The 13626-nt window shown below is 51.1% G+C and overlaps 1 protein-coding gene across 1 annotated transcript in view; it reads left to right on the top strand.

Annotated features, from left to right (window-relative positions):
* The window catches only part of MCUR1 (mitochondrial calcium uniporter regulator 1), a 101287-nt gene that overhangs the window by 78445 nt on the left and 9216 nt on the right, over window positions 1-13626 (top strand). The window lies entirely within an intron of this gene.

The raw sequence follows: 13626 nt of genomic DNA, 5'->3' as shown, positions 1-13626 counted from the left end.
ATTTGCCTCCACCTATGGATGGAAGTATGCACTCTGCTCCAGTGGTGGCTACAGAAAGTTCACCTAAGCAAGGGTGTAAGCCTGTTCCCACCGAGCTGGATCGTCGTCATGACTGACGCAAGCCTCCGAGGGTGGGGAGCTCACTGTCAGGAACTAACAACCCTGTGACGATGGACCGAGGAAGAGGTGAACTGGAACATAAATCACCTGGAAGCACGAGCAGTCAGATTAGCATGCCTACAGTTCAGTCACAGGATCTAGGAGCAAGCAATCCACATAATGTCTGACAATGCAACAGTTGCCAACATCAACCGCCAGGGAGGAACCAAGAGCCACCAAATGTCTCTGGAAATAGATCTCCTTATGGAATGGGTGGAGTTAAACCTGCAATGGATCTCAGCCTCCCACATTGCGGGAAAAGACAACGTTGGAGTAGACTTTCTCAGCAGGGAAAGCCTGGATCTGGGGGAATGGATGTTGTCGACCAGAGCCTTCCAGTTCCTAGTAGATTGCTGGGGCCTCCCATCCTTCGACCTAGTAGATCACTGGGGCCTCCCATCCTTTGACCGACAATGCAAAGGTTCCCCGGTTCTTCAGTCGCAGACGAGATCAGCAATCCCAAGGGATCGACACCCTTATCCAGACCTAGCCAGATGAGGACTTACTTGTATGCCTTCCCACCGTGGTATCTACTGGGTAAAATCATCTGCAAGATTGAACACCACAGAGGACTAATTCTTCTGGTGGGCCCCGGATTGGCCCAGGCACCCGTGGTATACAGACATGCGAAGGCTTCTCGTGGAGAGTCCTTTTCACCTCCCCCCCCCCCCCCCCCGCACAAGGATCTTCTCCAGCAAGGTCTGATTCTTCACGAAGATCCAACTCTATTCTCACTTATGGTCTGGCCCTTGAGAGGACTTGCCTGACAAAGCATGGATATTTGGCGGCTGTGATTGCCACATTGCTCTTCGCGCTGAAGTTTTCAATGTCCCTGGCGTACATACGGATCTGGAGAATATTTTGAGGCCTGGTGCGAGAAGCGTGGGGTGCCCCGCAAACTGCCAAGATCACCGTGATCCTGGAACCTTTACAGGATGGCCTGAACGAAGAATTGTCCCTCAACTCCCTGAAGGTCCAGATGGCAGCCCGTCTGTCAGCTCATCCAGACTTGACCCATTTCCTAAAAGGGGTTAAACAACTCTGACCATCCTTAAAGTGGCTGGAACCTCAATCTAGTATTGGACTTTCTGGCAGGGCCTTCCTTCAGACCACTGTGCAGTCTTTCACTACGCTTATTGACACTAAAGACTGTATTCTTGGTGGCGATATGCTCGACTCGTCGCATCTCTGAGCTACAAGCGCTGTCTTGTCGGGAAACGTTCCTTCAATTTACTCCAGGAACAGTACGGCTATTGGGGAAGTGCCGATCACTGTTACTGGCACTGAAGCTCATTGTGCCTCCTCTGTGCAGGTCCTGTGGTATTTTTAAAAAAAAAAATTTTTTTGCAGGGCTTCCAGTTTCTCCGTGCTGATCTCGTAAATTGCGATATCTGCATAGAGAAAGTGCTGCTCTTGTACATCACATTCTCATCGCCAAGGGCCCAGCAGAAGAGGGACAGCTATCCTGAAAGGGGACGCCAGGCCACGCGATCGGCGCCAGCCCCTTGGGGTAAGGCCTCTCTCCTCTCGTCCCTGTGACCCGCGTGCGCTGCCGATCCGCCCCCATGCTAACTCTACCTCTGGGAGGTGGAGAGCAGGAAAAGGCTTTAAAGCCTCCTGCTAGGCCCAGGTGCCCTCCTCTTCAAACGCGAGCTCAGACCACCACCCGCCGGACCCAAGCCCCACGAGACGCCGACTGACCCGCCGGACTCAAGCTGCCTGACCCACGCTACCGAAGCCGCCGGACTGCAGCGCTGCCGCCGAAAACTTACGCTGCACTCCAACAGCCCCCCGCTGGTCCCTCCTCACCTGGAAGGCGCCGGAGAAGACCGCGACCGCATCACCAAGGGCCCAGCAGAAGAGGGACAGCTAACCTGAAAGGGGACGCAAGGCCGCGCAATCGGCGCCAGCCTGTCGGGGTAAGGCCTCTCTCCTCTCGTCCCTGCGACCCGCGTGTGCCGCTGATCCACCTCCACGCTAACTCCACCTCCGGGAGGCAAAGAGCAGGAAAAGGCTTTAAAGCCTCCTGTCAGGCCCAGGCGTCGCATGCCAAAGGCGCGCGACTAAGGGGCTTGCCCCTTAGTGCACCTCCACCAGCGCCTCCCTCCCAGCCACACACCCTCCCTCCCCCCCTTACAAAACCCAAAACAACTACACACACTCACCCACACACCTCAATTACACGCAATGGCCACAACACACTACATCCCCATATTCCCCCACCACAACAACCACCACCACACCACCCGAACAACCATCACCACCAGACGCCTCACCAAAATCCACATCAACCCTAACCTACTCAGATCTACACTCACATTCATCACGCTTTTCCTCATCAACGCACAATCAATCACCAAAAAAATCCCAATCATACATGACCTACTCACAGACTCCCTACCAGACATCTTCTGCATAACAGAATCCTGGCTGAAAGGCACAGACACTGTTCTACTTAATCAACTGCCCAGAAACACATACAACATATTTTCCATACCCAGACCCAAAAGAAAAGGAGGCAGACTACTATTCTTAGCACACAAAAAACACAAATTCTCCTCCCACTCACTAAACCTTCCACCCCCCTTTGAAACCAACCTATTTAAATCAAAAACCTCCAAATTCTCCTCCTCTACGCACCCCCCGGTCTCCTTCAGCACAACCTTTCTCCCCTAATTGAAACATCACCTCCCACATCAACCTACAAGAGCCTGCCATAATACTAGGAGACTTCAATCTCCACATAGACACCCACCCCCTATCACCCACCAGTGAACTACTCCTATCCACCATGTCCGCCATTGGCTTCACCCAAATCATCAACACTCCCACCCAAAAATCTGGCCACACCCTTGACTTACTCTTCATCAACAACAAAATATCCACAATAGGACCACCCACAGTAACCCCCACCCCATGGTCGGACCACTGCCTCATTCAAGCCACGTTCCAGCTCCAAATCACCCCACTGAAAACAAACAACCACATCATCGAATTCACCAAACCATGCTCCAGTGAAGACCTCGCTGAACTACTACCAGAAGCTTTAAAGACCATTAACTTAAATGACGCCAACTCCGCCACAAACTCATGGATCTCCATTAATGCGGATATAGCCAAAACACTATGCCCCACAATAAGAAAGGAAATCAAAACTTCTACGAACCCTAAGACAAACAGAAAAGCTATGGATGAAAACCTCCACGCCAAACCTGAAAGATAGATACAGAACTCTACTTCACAAATACACAACGGATCTCAACACAGCAAAGCGCAGCTTCTACGCAACAAAAATACATGAATTTCAATTCAACCCCAGGACCCTCTTCTCCTACGTCAGACCTAACCAACCCCATCCAGAATGATTCAACGCCAAGCTCCACCACCATCTCCAGCGAAAAACTAGCACAATTTTTCAAAGACAAAGTTGACAACATCATAGCCAAGATCCCCCCTCTATCCACTCTGACACAACAGAGATCCTCCCACCCAACCCCACATGGTCACAATTCACCCCTGTCGCATCAACAGAAATCGAACCCATTATCAAAAAAACCAACCCCACATCCCTATCAAAACCCTAAAACTAATCAGCAAGATTATTGTTAAACCAATAACAGACATCATCAACCTATCACTCGAACAAGGAATCTTCCCTGACAAACTCAAAAACGCCGTGGTCAAACCAATCATCAAAAAACCTCAACTCGACAAAGCCGATCCAGCTAACTACAGACCAGTTTCCAACCTCCCATTCATAGCAAAAATCATCGAAAAAATAGTCGTCAATCAACTTATGGATCACCTTGATTCACATAACATCCTACACAACATGGTTTTCAGAAAATTTTTCAGCACCGAAACCCTCCTTCTCACACTCACCGATACCATCCTCAGAGGTCATGACCAAGGCCAATCAATCCTCCTGATACTCCTCGATATATCCGCTGCCTTTGACACCATCAACCACAGAACGCTCCTCACCAGACTAAAAAAAAATTGGACTATGAGACGCTACTATCAAATGGTTTGAATCATACCTCACAAACAGATCATACAACGTAAAGATAAACACATCGGAATCCACCCAAGTACCACTTACACACGGTGTCCCACAAGGATCTTCCCTATCCTCAACCCTATTCAACATATACCTCCTCCCAATCTGCAAATTCCTCTCAGAATCAAACCTCACCTATTTTGTATACGCAGATGACATACAAATATTACTCCCCATAAACAAATCCATCGAATATACCTTGGACAAATGGAATAAACTCAGCTCGAACTTAACCCAACTGCTGTCACAACTATCACTCTGCTTCAACCAATCCAAAACCGAAATCCTTCATATCCCTGACGATTGCCCCTCCTCACCCCTCGGCAGCAACACCACAAAGAACCCAGGGGTCAACCTCACACCATCCGCAAGAAACCTAGGTGTGACCCTCGACAGCCAACTCAACCTCAAACACCACATCTCCAACATGATAAAAGATGGATTCTTCAAGCTGCAAACATTAAAAAAAAAACAAAACTCAAAATCCTTTTTCACGCTCAGGATTTTCAAACAGTCCTACAATCAATAATCTTTGCAAAACTCGACTACTGCAACTCATTACTTATTGGACTCTCTGAGACCTACATCAAACCTCTTCAGGTTCTGCAAAACGCTGCTGTCAGGTCCATCACAAACATAAAAAAATGCAATCACATCACACCCACACTAAAAGAACTTCACTGGCTGCCCATTAGTCAGAGGATCCAATATAAAACCCTCACCCTCATCCATAAAAAAATAAACAACAATGAAATGAACTGGCTAAACACTGCGATACGCCCATATACCACACAGAGAAACCTCAGGTCCTCAGACACCGGCCTCCTCACCGTCCCCAACTCCAAAACAACACACCTAACCTCCACCCACAAACGAGCCATATCAGTAGCGGACCCAACACTGTGGAACTCCCTCCCACCCCCTCTCAGAAATGAACCCTCCACCCAAGCTTTCAAAAAACAACTTAAAACATGGTTATTCAGAAAAGCCTTCCCGCCAGATTCTTAACCCCCTCCCTGAGTTCAACTCCTCTCTACCAATGAAACCCTCCCGCCAGAATCCTCACTCCCCCACCCCGGTTCAACACACACCCCTAAATAAACCTCCCTTCCTGCCTTCTCCCACCACGACACCACCCTCATTCAGCTCACGCCCCACCGATGTAACCACCCCCCCCCCCCCCAGCCTCCCTTATTCCTCTCTCCCCCCATCCCCCCACCCTCTTTAGAAGCCTCCTCCAGCTAGCCTCCCGAAGCCCCCACCTTAATCATCATCCAACCATACTTTCCCAACCAATATTCTTATCCTATCAGAAATATTTCTCTCCAGTCCTAACACAAGTCACCTCGTTGCAATGTAAATTGTTATAAATTACTAAATACCTCATTACGATTTAAGTCCGTATTTATATTAATATTATAAATGTTACTTTGAATTGCTATTACTTTAATATCTTATAAATGTTAAATTCCCTGTACGTACCTGGATCAGTCCAAACAGTGGGTTATATCCCCCGACCAGCAGATGGAGTCAGAACAGAGTTTGAGAGCGTCAGCATATAGAGTAGTGCACCCTCTGCTGGAGCTCAGTATTCTTCTGACTCCAGCAGATGCGAGTGGGGGGATCCACTAGCTCCCCCAGATTGACAGGGTTTCTTCATTTTTAGTTATTTCTTTCTTTTTCTCCACAGTATTTCCCTGTCTTATGTTTCTCTTCATTTTGGATCCTTAAAGTTTAAAAAAAAAAAAAAGTTTTCAATTTTTGAGGAGGCGTGTGTCTGTGGCTTTGCCTTCTCTATTCTGTACTCCTTTCCTCTTCCGTTGGGGTAAGTGGAAGTTTTTTGAGTTTCTTTCTCCACAGGTTTGCTTCTTTTTGGTGGTGCCCTGTGGATGCCGGTGGTTCCGGCCGCTCCACGCATCGTTGGGGGTCCCGCGGTTCGCAAGCTCCGCCCGTGGGTGTGTGCTCAACTGAAACGGGGGTTTCCCCCGCAGTTACTGGACCCCTTCGGCGGGTTGTTAGGGCCATTTCCAGGCCCCCCCGCGGCACTAGCTCGTCTTTGGGCCCCCCCCCCCGAGGCTTTTCTTTTTCCCAGTGCTGACATGCCGCGGTCCTCGAGGTGTGAGGCCTGCGGCGAGCCGGGGAATCAATTTCTGAGGGAGGGGCTTTGTGAGCGGTGCTTCCCCGACGGGGAAGGCACCCTGCAGTCCTCCGGTGCGATTTCGGACCTGCCTCCTCCTCAGCCCGGGTGGCGCGGGCCAGCCACGACGCCGCCTTTGGCGGGAACGGCGGCCATTTTAGGGGGTCAGCGTGAGACGGACTCGCTCCCAGATGCAGACAGGATTGGTTGCACTGGCTCTCAACAGGCTTTGCCCCTGGCGGGAGGTTTGCCCGACCGGGGCTCCCAGGACGGTCCCCCCCCAGGGATTCCAATCAGCTCCCCGTTTTTCTCACCTGACTTTATTCTGGCAATGCACATGGCCTATGTGCAGGGTAAGGGAGCGCAGGCGTCTAATCCCCTGGGGGCCCCTCCCCCCAGGGTTCCTAAACTTGCCGTTGGTCTCACCGCCTCGTCCGTTACGCCTGGATCCCTGCCGGGTCCCTCTACCGTGCCACCCCGGCGTACCACGGGGGCGGCTTCGCCGGTGAGAGACGTCTCCCCGGAACCCCCGGAGGCGCATCCGGATGGACATACGGAGGGGGACGACCCTCGAGCCCTATGGATTTTTCAAAAAGAAGAGCTGGTTGAACTCATCCACCATATTATTCAGGAGCTGGACCTCGACCCACCTCCAGATCCGCCGATCCCTGTGGCTCCTGCCGTCGCCACCTCGTCTCGCAAAGGGGATCCAGTACTTGCCGCCCTCCGTCCTAGGGCAAGGGCTTTCCCTATCCATGAGTCCTTCCCACAGCTTCTCACCAGGGAGTGGGACACTCCCGAGGCGTCCTTGAAAGTCACACGCACCATGGAAAAGCTATACCCGCTCCCTGAGGATTTTTTGGATCTTATCAAGGTGCCCAAGGTGGATTCAGCGGTGTCGGCAGTGACCAAGAGGACAGCCAATCCCGGTCACGGGAGGAACGGCCCTGCGGGATACGCAGGACCGTAAACTAGAGACCTTTCTCAAGAGGGTCTTCGAAGTCTCCGCCCTAGGTATGCGGGCCGTGATGTGCAGTTCGCTCGCGCAAAGGGCCAGCTTACTCTGGGTACAGCAGCTTCTCACCTCTCAGGAATTGCCCCCCGAAGAGGCAGGCCGCTCAGGCGGACCGGCTGGAATCTGCCATAGCATACGGGGCGGATGCCCTGTATGATCTCTTTCGCGTAATGGCGCGGTCCATGGTTTCGGTTGTAGCAGCCCGACGGCTCTTGTGGCTTCGCAACTGGGCAGCGGATGCTTCCTCCAAGTCGAGCCTTGGCTCCCTCCCCTTTCGGTGGAAGTTCTTATTTGGAGAGGACCTGGATCAGATCATCAAGTCACTGGGGGAAAATTAGGTGCATCGGCTGCCGGAGGATAGACAGCGTTCCTTCAGATCATTTTCTTCCGGTAGAACCAGGGCCAGGGCACAGCAACGTTATAGGTCTTACCGACAGTCCGCTTCACGGACGCAGCAGACAAGATCCCAGCCTTGGTCTCGTTCCTTTCGTGGGCGGAGGCCCGCGAGGGAGGGTCCAGGGCAGGGAATTCCGCCCACAAAGTCATCCCAATGATGCCAAAGGAGCCCACTTCTCACCTCCCCGGATCGTAGGCCGTCTCATGGACCTCTACGAGGAGTGGGCAGTTATCTCCACGGACCAGTGGGTGCTGGACACCATAAGAGACAGTTACGCCTTGGAATTTGTCCGCCCCCCGAGGGACCGGTTCATCTTCTCCCCCTGCGGTTCGGATCTCAAGAGGATAGCGGTTCAACAAACACTAGACCGGCTGCAGGAAATAGGGGCCATCGTTCCCGTCCCCTTCGAGGTGGGCTTGGGCCACTATTCCATTTACTTCATCGTTCCCAAAAAGGACGGTTCCTTTCGCCCCATCCTGGACTTGAAGGAGGTAAACAAGGCCCTCAGGGTCACCCGGTTCCGCATGGAGACTCTTCGATCAGTGATTGCCGCAGTGCACAAGGGAGAATTCCTCGCTTCACTGGACCTCTCGGAAGCGTACTTGCACATTCCCATCCTGCCGGCTCACCGGCAGTATCTTTGCTTCAAGATTCTCGGTCAACACTTTCAGTTCAAAGCGCTTCCCTTCGGTTTGGCGACCGCACCTCGGACCTTCACAAAGATCATGGTAGTGGTGGCGGCGGCCCTCCGCAAGGAAGGTATCCTAGTACATCCGTACCTAGACGACTGGCTGATTCGAGCGAAGTCCTTCTCACATGGTCAGTCCTCAGTGGCCAGAGTAGTACAATTCCTACGCTCTCTGGGCTGGGTGGTGAACCTTCCAAAGAGTTCCCTTGTGCCCTCGCAACACCTGGATTTCTTAGGAGCGAGCTTCGATACCCGGCGGGGGATGGTGTTCCTGTGCCAGGACAAGGCGCAAGCCCTGAGAGAGCACGTGTCTCGGTTTTCAGCTCTGGAAGAACCAACCGCCTGGAATTATCTGCAGCTCCTGGGAGTAATGGCCTCCACCATCGACATGGTACCCTGGGCGTTTGCACACCTGCGTCCACTGCAGGCGTCCCTACTGTCCCGCTGGAAACCAGTCTCCCAGGAGTATCAGGTGATTCTGCCGCTTCCACCATTAGCCAGGAAAAGCCTGGATTGGTGGCTTGTCCCCTCGCATCTGGCTCGGGGAGTCTCGCTCGAGGTTCCCAATTGGGTGGTGGTGACCACCGATGCCAGCCTCGCGGGATGGGGCGCCGTCTGCGAAAGAAGCGCCACTCAAGGGACTTGGACGCCAGAGGAGGCAAAGTGGCCGATCAATCGCCTAGAAACGAGAGCCGTGCGTTTCGCTCTCCAGCGTTTTCTTCCCCTGGTGCGACACAGAGAGGTGAGGATCCTCTCGGACAACGCCACCACCGTGGCCTACATCAATCGCCAAGGGGGGACAAGAAGCAAGCATGTCTCCCTCAAGTCTACTCCCCTGATGGAGTGGGTGGAGAGCAATCTCGTCCGGATAGTGGCCTCTCACATCGCTGGGGTGGACAACGTTCAGGCGGACTTCCTGAGTCATCAACAGCTAGACCCCGGCGAGTGGGCTCTCTCCGAGGCAATGCATCTCATCATCCGTCGTTGGGGGACTCCACGCCTCGATCTAATGGCGACCTTTCTCAACGCCAAGGCTCCACGCTGCTTCAGCCGCAGAAGAGAGCGCGGCGCGGAGGGGGTGGATGCCCTCGCCCTTCCGTGGCCGTCGGATCAACTGCTCTATGTGTTTCCTCCTTGGCCTCTGGTCGGCAAGGTTCTCCGCAGGTTGGAACATCATCGAGGGACTGTAATTCTCGTAGCCCTGGAATAGCCCCGTCGGCCATGGTTCGCATATCTACTTCAGATGACGGTGGACGGCCCAATTCGCCTGTCCCATCTTCCTCATCTTCTGCGCCAGGGTCCGGTATTTTTCGAGCAGGCAGAACTCTTCTGTCTTGTGGCCTGGCTTTTGAACGGCGCCGTCTCCGCCACAGAGGCTACCCGGAGACAGTGATCTCAACGATGCTTCGTTCCCGCAAGCCTTCGACCTCCGTCGCTTATGTTCGAGTTTGGAAGGTCTTCGAAGCATGGTGCTCTGACCGCGGAGTCCAAACCATGGAGGCGACTGTCCCGCTGATCCTTCATTTCCTACAGGATGGTCTGGATAAGGGTCTCGCCTATAATTCGCTCCGGGTTCAGGTGGCGGCCTTGAATGTCTTGGTACAGAAGGACTGCTCTCTACCCCTTCAGCCGGATATCGCACATTTTCTGAAGGGTGCCAAACACCTACGGCCACCGGTCAGGGATCCTTTCCCTTCTTGGAGCCTCAACTTGGTGCTGCGAACGCTGTCGGGCCCTCCTTTTGAACCCCTGAGGGGGTCCTCCCTCAAGGACCTGACCCTCAAGACTGTTTTCCTGGTAGCCATCTCTTCTGCTCGCCGGATCTCAGAACTTCAAGCCTTGTCCTGCCGGGACCCTTATCTGCGTTTCTCCGACTCCGGGGTTTCCCTTCGTACGGTGCCATCCTTCCTACCAAAGGTGGTCTCGGCCTTCCACGTCAATCAAACGGTGGAGCTTCCAGCGTTTGCTCCAGAGGAACCCCGGTCTCTCCGGCTCCTGGACGTCAAGCGTGTACTGCTCAGTTACCTGGAGGTTACCAATGACTTCTGGGTATCCGATCATTTGTTTGTCCTCTGGTCAGGACCGAGGAGAGGTTCTCAGGCATCCAAGGCGACTATTGCTCGCTGGATAAAGGATGCCATCTCATCGGCTTACATTGCGGCGGGGGGGGGTGCCGCCTCGCAGCGTCTCGGCTCATTCCACGCCATCCCAAGCGGCGTCCTGGGCGGAATCTCGCTTTGTTTCCTCCCAGGAAATCTGCTGTGCGGCGACATGGAAGTCGTTGCACACTTTTTCCAGACATTACAGACTACACCTGGCGCCTCAGTGCACGGGTTCTTTTGGCGATCAAGTTCTCCGAGCAGGTCTCTCAGGACCCCACCCGGTTTAGGGAAGCTTGGGTACATCCCACTGTCTGGACTGATCCAGGTACGTACAGGGAAAAGAAAATTATTCCTTACCTGCTAATTTTCGTTCCTGTAGTACCATGGATCAGTCCAGACGCCCGCCACTAGGGGTTTCATTAGGTCCTGCTCGGATTCTTCGAGGTATCTTTCATTCTGTTTGTCTCTGATTATTGTTACTGTTCACAGCTCCTCACAAGTTGACCGTTGCTGGTCCCGTTGACCGTTTGTTTACTTATATCTTTCTCTGTTCCTTTTTGGGAACGGTTCTGGATCCAAAATGTTGTGTTTTGCTTTTGGGCTTTGCTATGCGTAATACTGAGCTCCAGCAGAGGGTGCACTACTCTATATGCTGACGCTCTCAAACTCTGTTCTGACTCCATCTGCTGGTCGGGGGATATAACCCACTGTCTGGACTGATCCATGGTACTACAGGAACGAAAATTAGCAGGTAAGGAATAATTTTTTTATATATACTCATCTCTTTAGTTCCTAGACAAGTTATCATGTTACAATGTAAAATAAGGCAGAACCTGCCCTATTCACTCAGTTATATGTAAACCGATGTGATATCTCGATCGAATGTCTGTATATAAAAGCAAATAAATTAATTAATTAATTTAATTAAATATGCCAATCACTAAAAATGTAAACTTTTTTTTTTAACCTTTGTATGATCTTAGTTTTCTAATCCATTGGGCACAGGCTCTTTTTTTCCACCTTCCCTTTCTGGTCTTTTGCCAATTCCTTTTACAGGGTCTCTTTCTTTTTTTTTTTTCCCCCTGGTTTTTCTCTCTCCACCTGTCTTCCCTTCCCTCAAATGCACTCAGGTTCTCATTCTCACATGCTGTCTCTCTCGCACACAGGCACAGGGTCTCTCACACACAGGTCTCATTTTCACATGCTCTCTAATACATAATTATATAGTCTTTCACATGTTATCTTACACAAACACACAGGCTCACTTACATGCTGTCTCTCATACACACAGAGGCTTTAATAGGCTCACTCTCAAACACAGTCTCTCAGTGCACTCTCATACACACACTCTACAGGGCCTCAGCCTCTCTCACCTCTGGGCCACCGTGAGGTGGGATCTGCGACAGCCTTGCCACAAATGCTGCTCCTCTTCTGCATACAGCTGATGCTCCTCCTCCTTTCCTGTCCACGCGGCTCCGGCAATATTTTTCTTCCAGGGTCGCTCAGGCAGGAAGGAGGAGCAGCATCTGGAAATGACTTTTCTTCGGGCCATGGTGGGATGAACTCCACCACGACCCTTACTGATCGCTCTTCTGTAAGCAAGCAGCATGCAGCAAAGAAATAACACACTTCCCTGCTCAGCTGCCGGTGGGATGAGGTCCACCAGCAGCCGCACGGGCATCTGTCGGCCATCAGCGCCCCCTTATAGCCCTGCACCTGGGAGCATTCACCCCCCCCCTTCGGTACGCCACTGAGCATGGAATTTATTTACTGTTTGGTTACTTGCCAGGTCCTTCTAACCTGGATTGGCCACTGTTGGGAAAACAGGATGGACCCTCAGTCTGACCCAGTATGGCAATTTCTCATGTTCTTAACCCAAAACGGAAGTGCCTTGTAAACATAGAGATTTAACCAGCTACAATTGGTATTCATTTTATTTAATCCCAGAAGAAAGAGGCTAAAATGAGCGTGTGTAGTTTTAAATTTCAAAACACGTTCTACACGTATGTTACGGGCTGACACCTTTGGCAGTGGAAATGTCTCTCCAATATTAGTCTATGGGGCTGAACCTAGAGTTTATGGTGTGGAGATCCTGTTCTTCGGATTTATGCATATCGATGTCAATATTCAAAGGCCTTTAGCCAAATAACTTGCAAGTTATTCGGCTAAATAATGACTTTTGAATATCCCGAGCACTTAATAATCTAAATTTTAGTGGGATAAGTCGTTATCCAGCTTTAATTAAGCCAAATAAATAAGGGGCATTTTGGGGTGGTTATGTATAGATATGAACCCAAGGAGGTGGTGTGAAGTTATCCAGGAACATCTTCTGGATATCTTTAATTTAACTGGTGATATTGAATATTGCTGGTTAAGCAGCAGTTAGTTAAAAAAAACCACCTGAGTGGGCCTCATGGCCCAATTTTATTCTTTCCCCACTCCAGTGGAAATTATGTTGGTGCTGCCAACTGTTATGGAATTAGTCTGAGCCTGATCAGCTGAGATGAGATATAGAATTAGGGACATCTGTGGGCCTCAGCAGGACTGAACACCTTAAAATCACACTAAACTTAAAATCATAAGACCTCCTTATTACTCTTTGCAGACATATGGCCTCCTTGTTAAATGTTTATAGCAACCTGAAAGTTGTGAGTAGGCCACAGAGAAAGGAGACATCTCTTAAACATATGCTGAAAGTGCTGTTGATTAGAGCTGTCCCAACTATTGCTATGCTTATGTGCTGAAACCTGTCAAGACAAGAGTCTGGGAGCCAGACAACAGAGCAGGAAACCAGGACATCAAAGCAGCAGCAGGGTCCAAGAAAGCAAGTGCTGAACTGTGAGGTCAGGACTGATAACATAGGGCGGGGGATCCTCTCCTGCCTCAGGCAGCTTGCTTGCAGCTGTTAGTGTTAGATTTCTGACAAGCAGTATAAAAGTTGCAAAACTGTAAATGAGAACATTATACACTTTAGGAACCACACGACACCATGGGTCCTAAGGAACATTGTAAGGAATGTATATTTTACTTCATATACTACTGTATTAATTATTGTGGTAGTTCTCCTA

Source organism: Rhinatrema bivittatum, chromosome 2 (genome assembly GCF_901001135.1).
Source record: "Rhinatrema bivittatum chromosome 2, aRhiBiv1.1, whole genome shotgun sequence".
Classification (NCBI taxonomy): domain Eukaryota; kingdom Metazoa; phylum Chordata; class Amphibia; order Gymnophiona; family Rhinatrematidae; genus Rhinatrema; species Rhinatrema bivittatum.
Note: the sequence above shows the minus strand (reverse complement) of the source record. Positions and strands in the feature narration are given on the sequence as shown.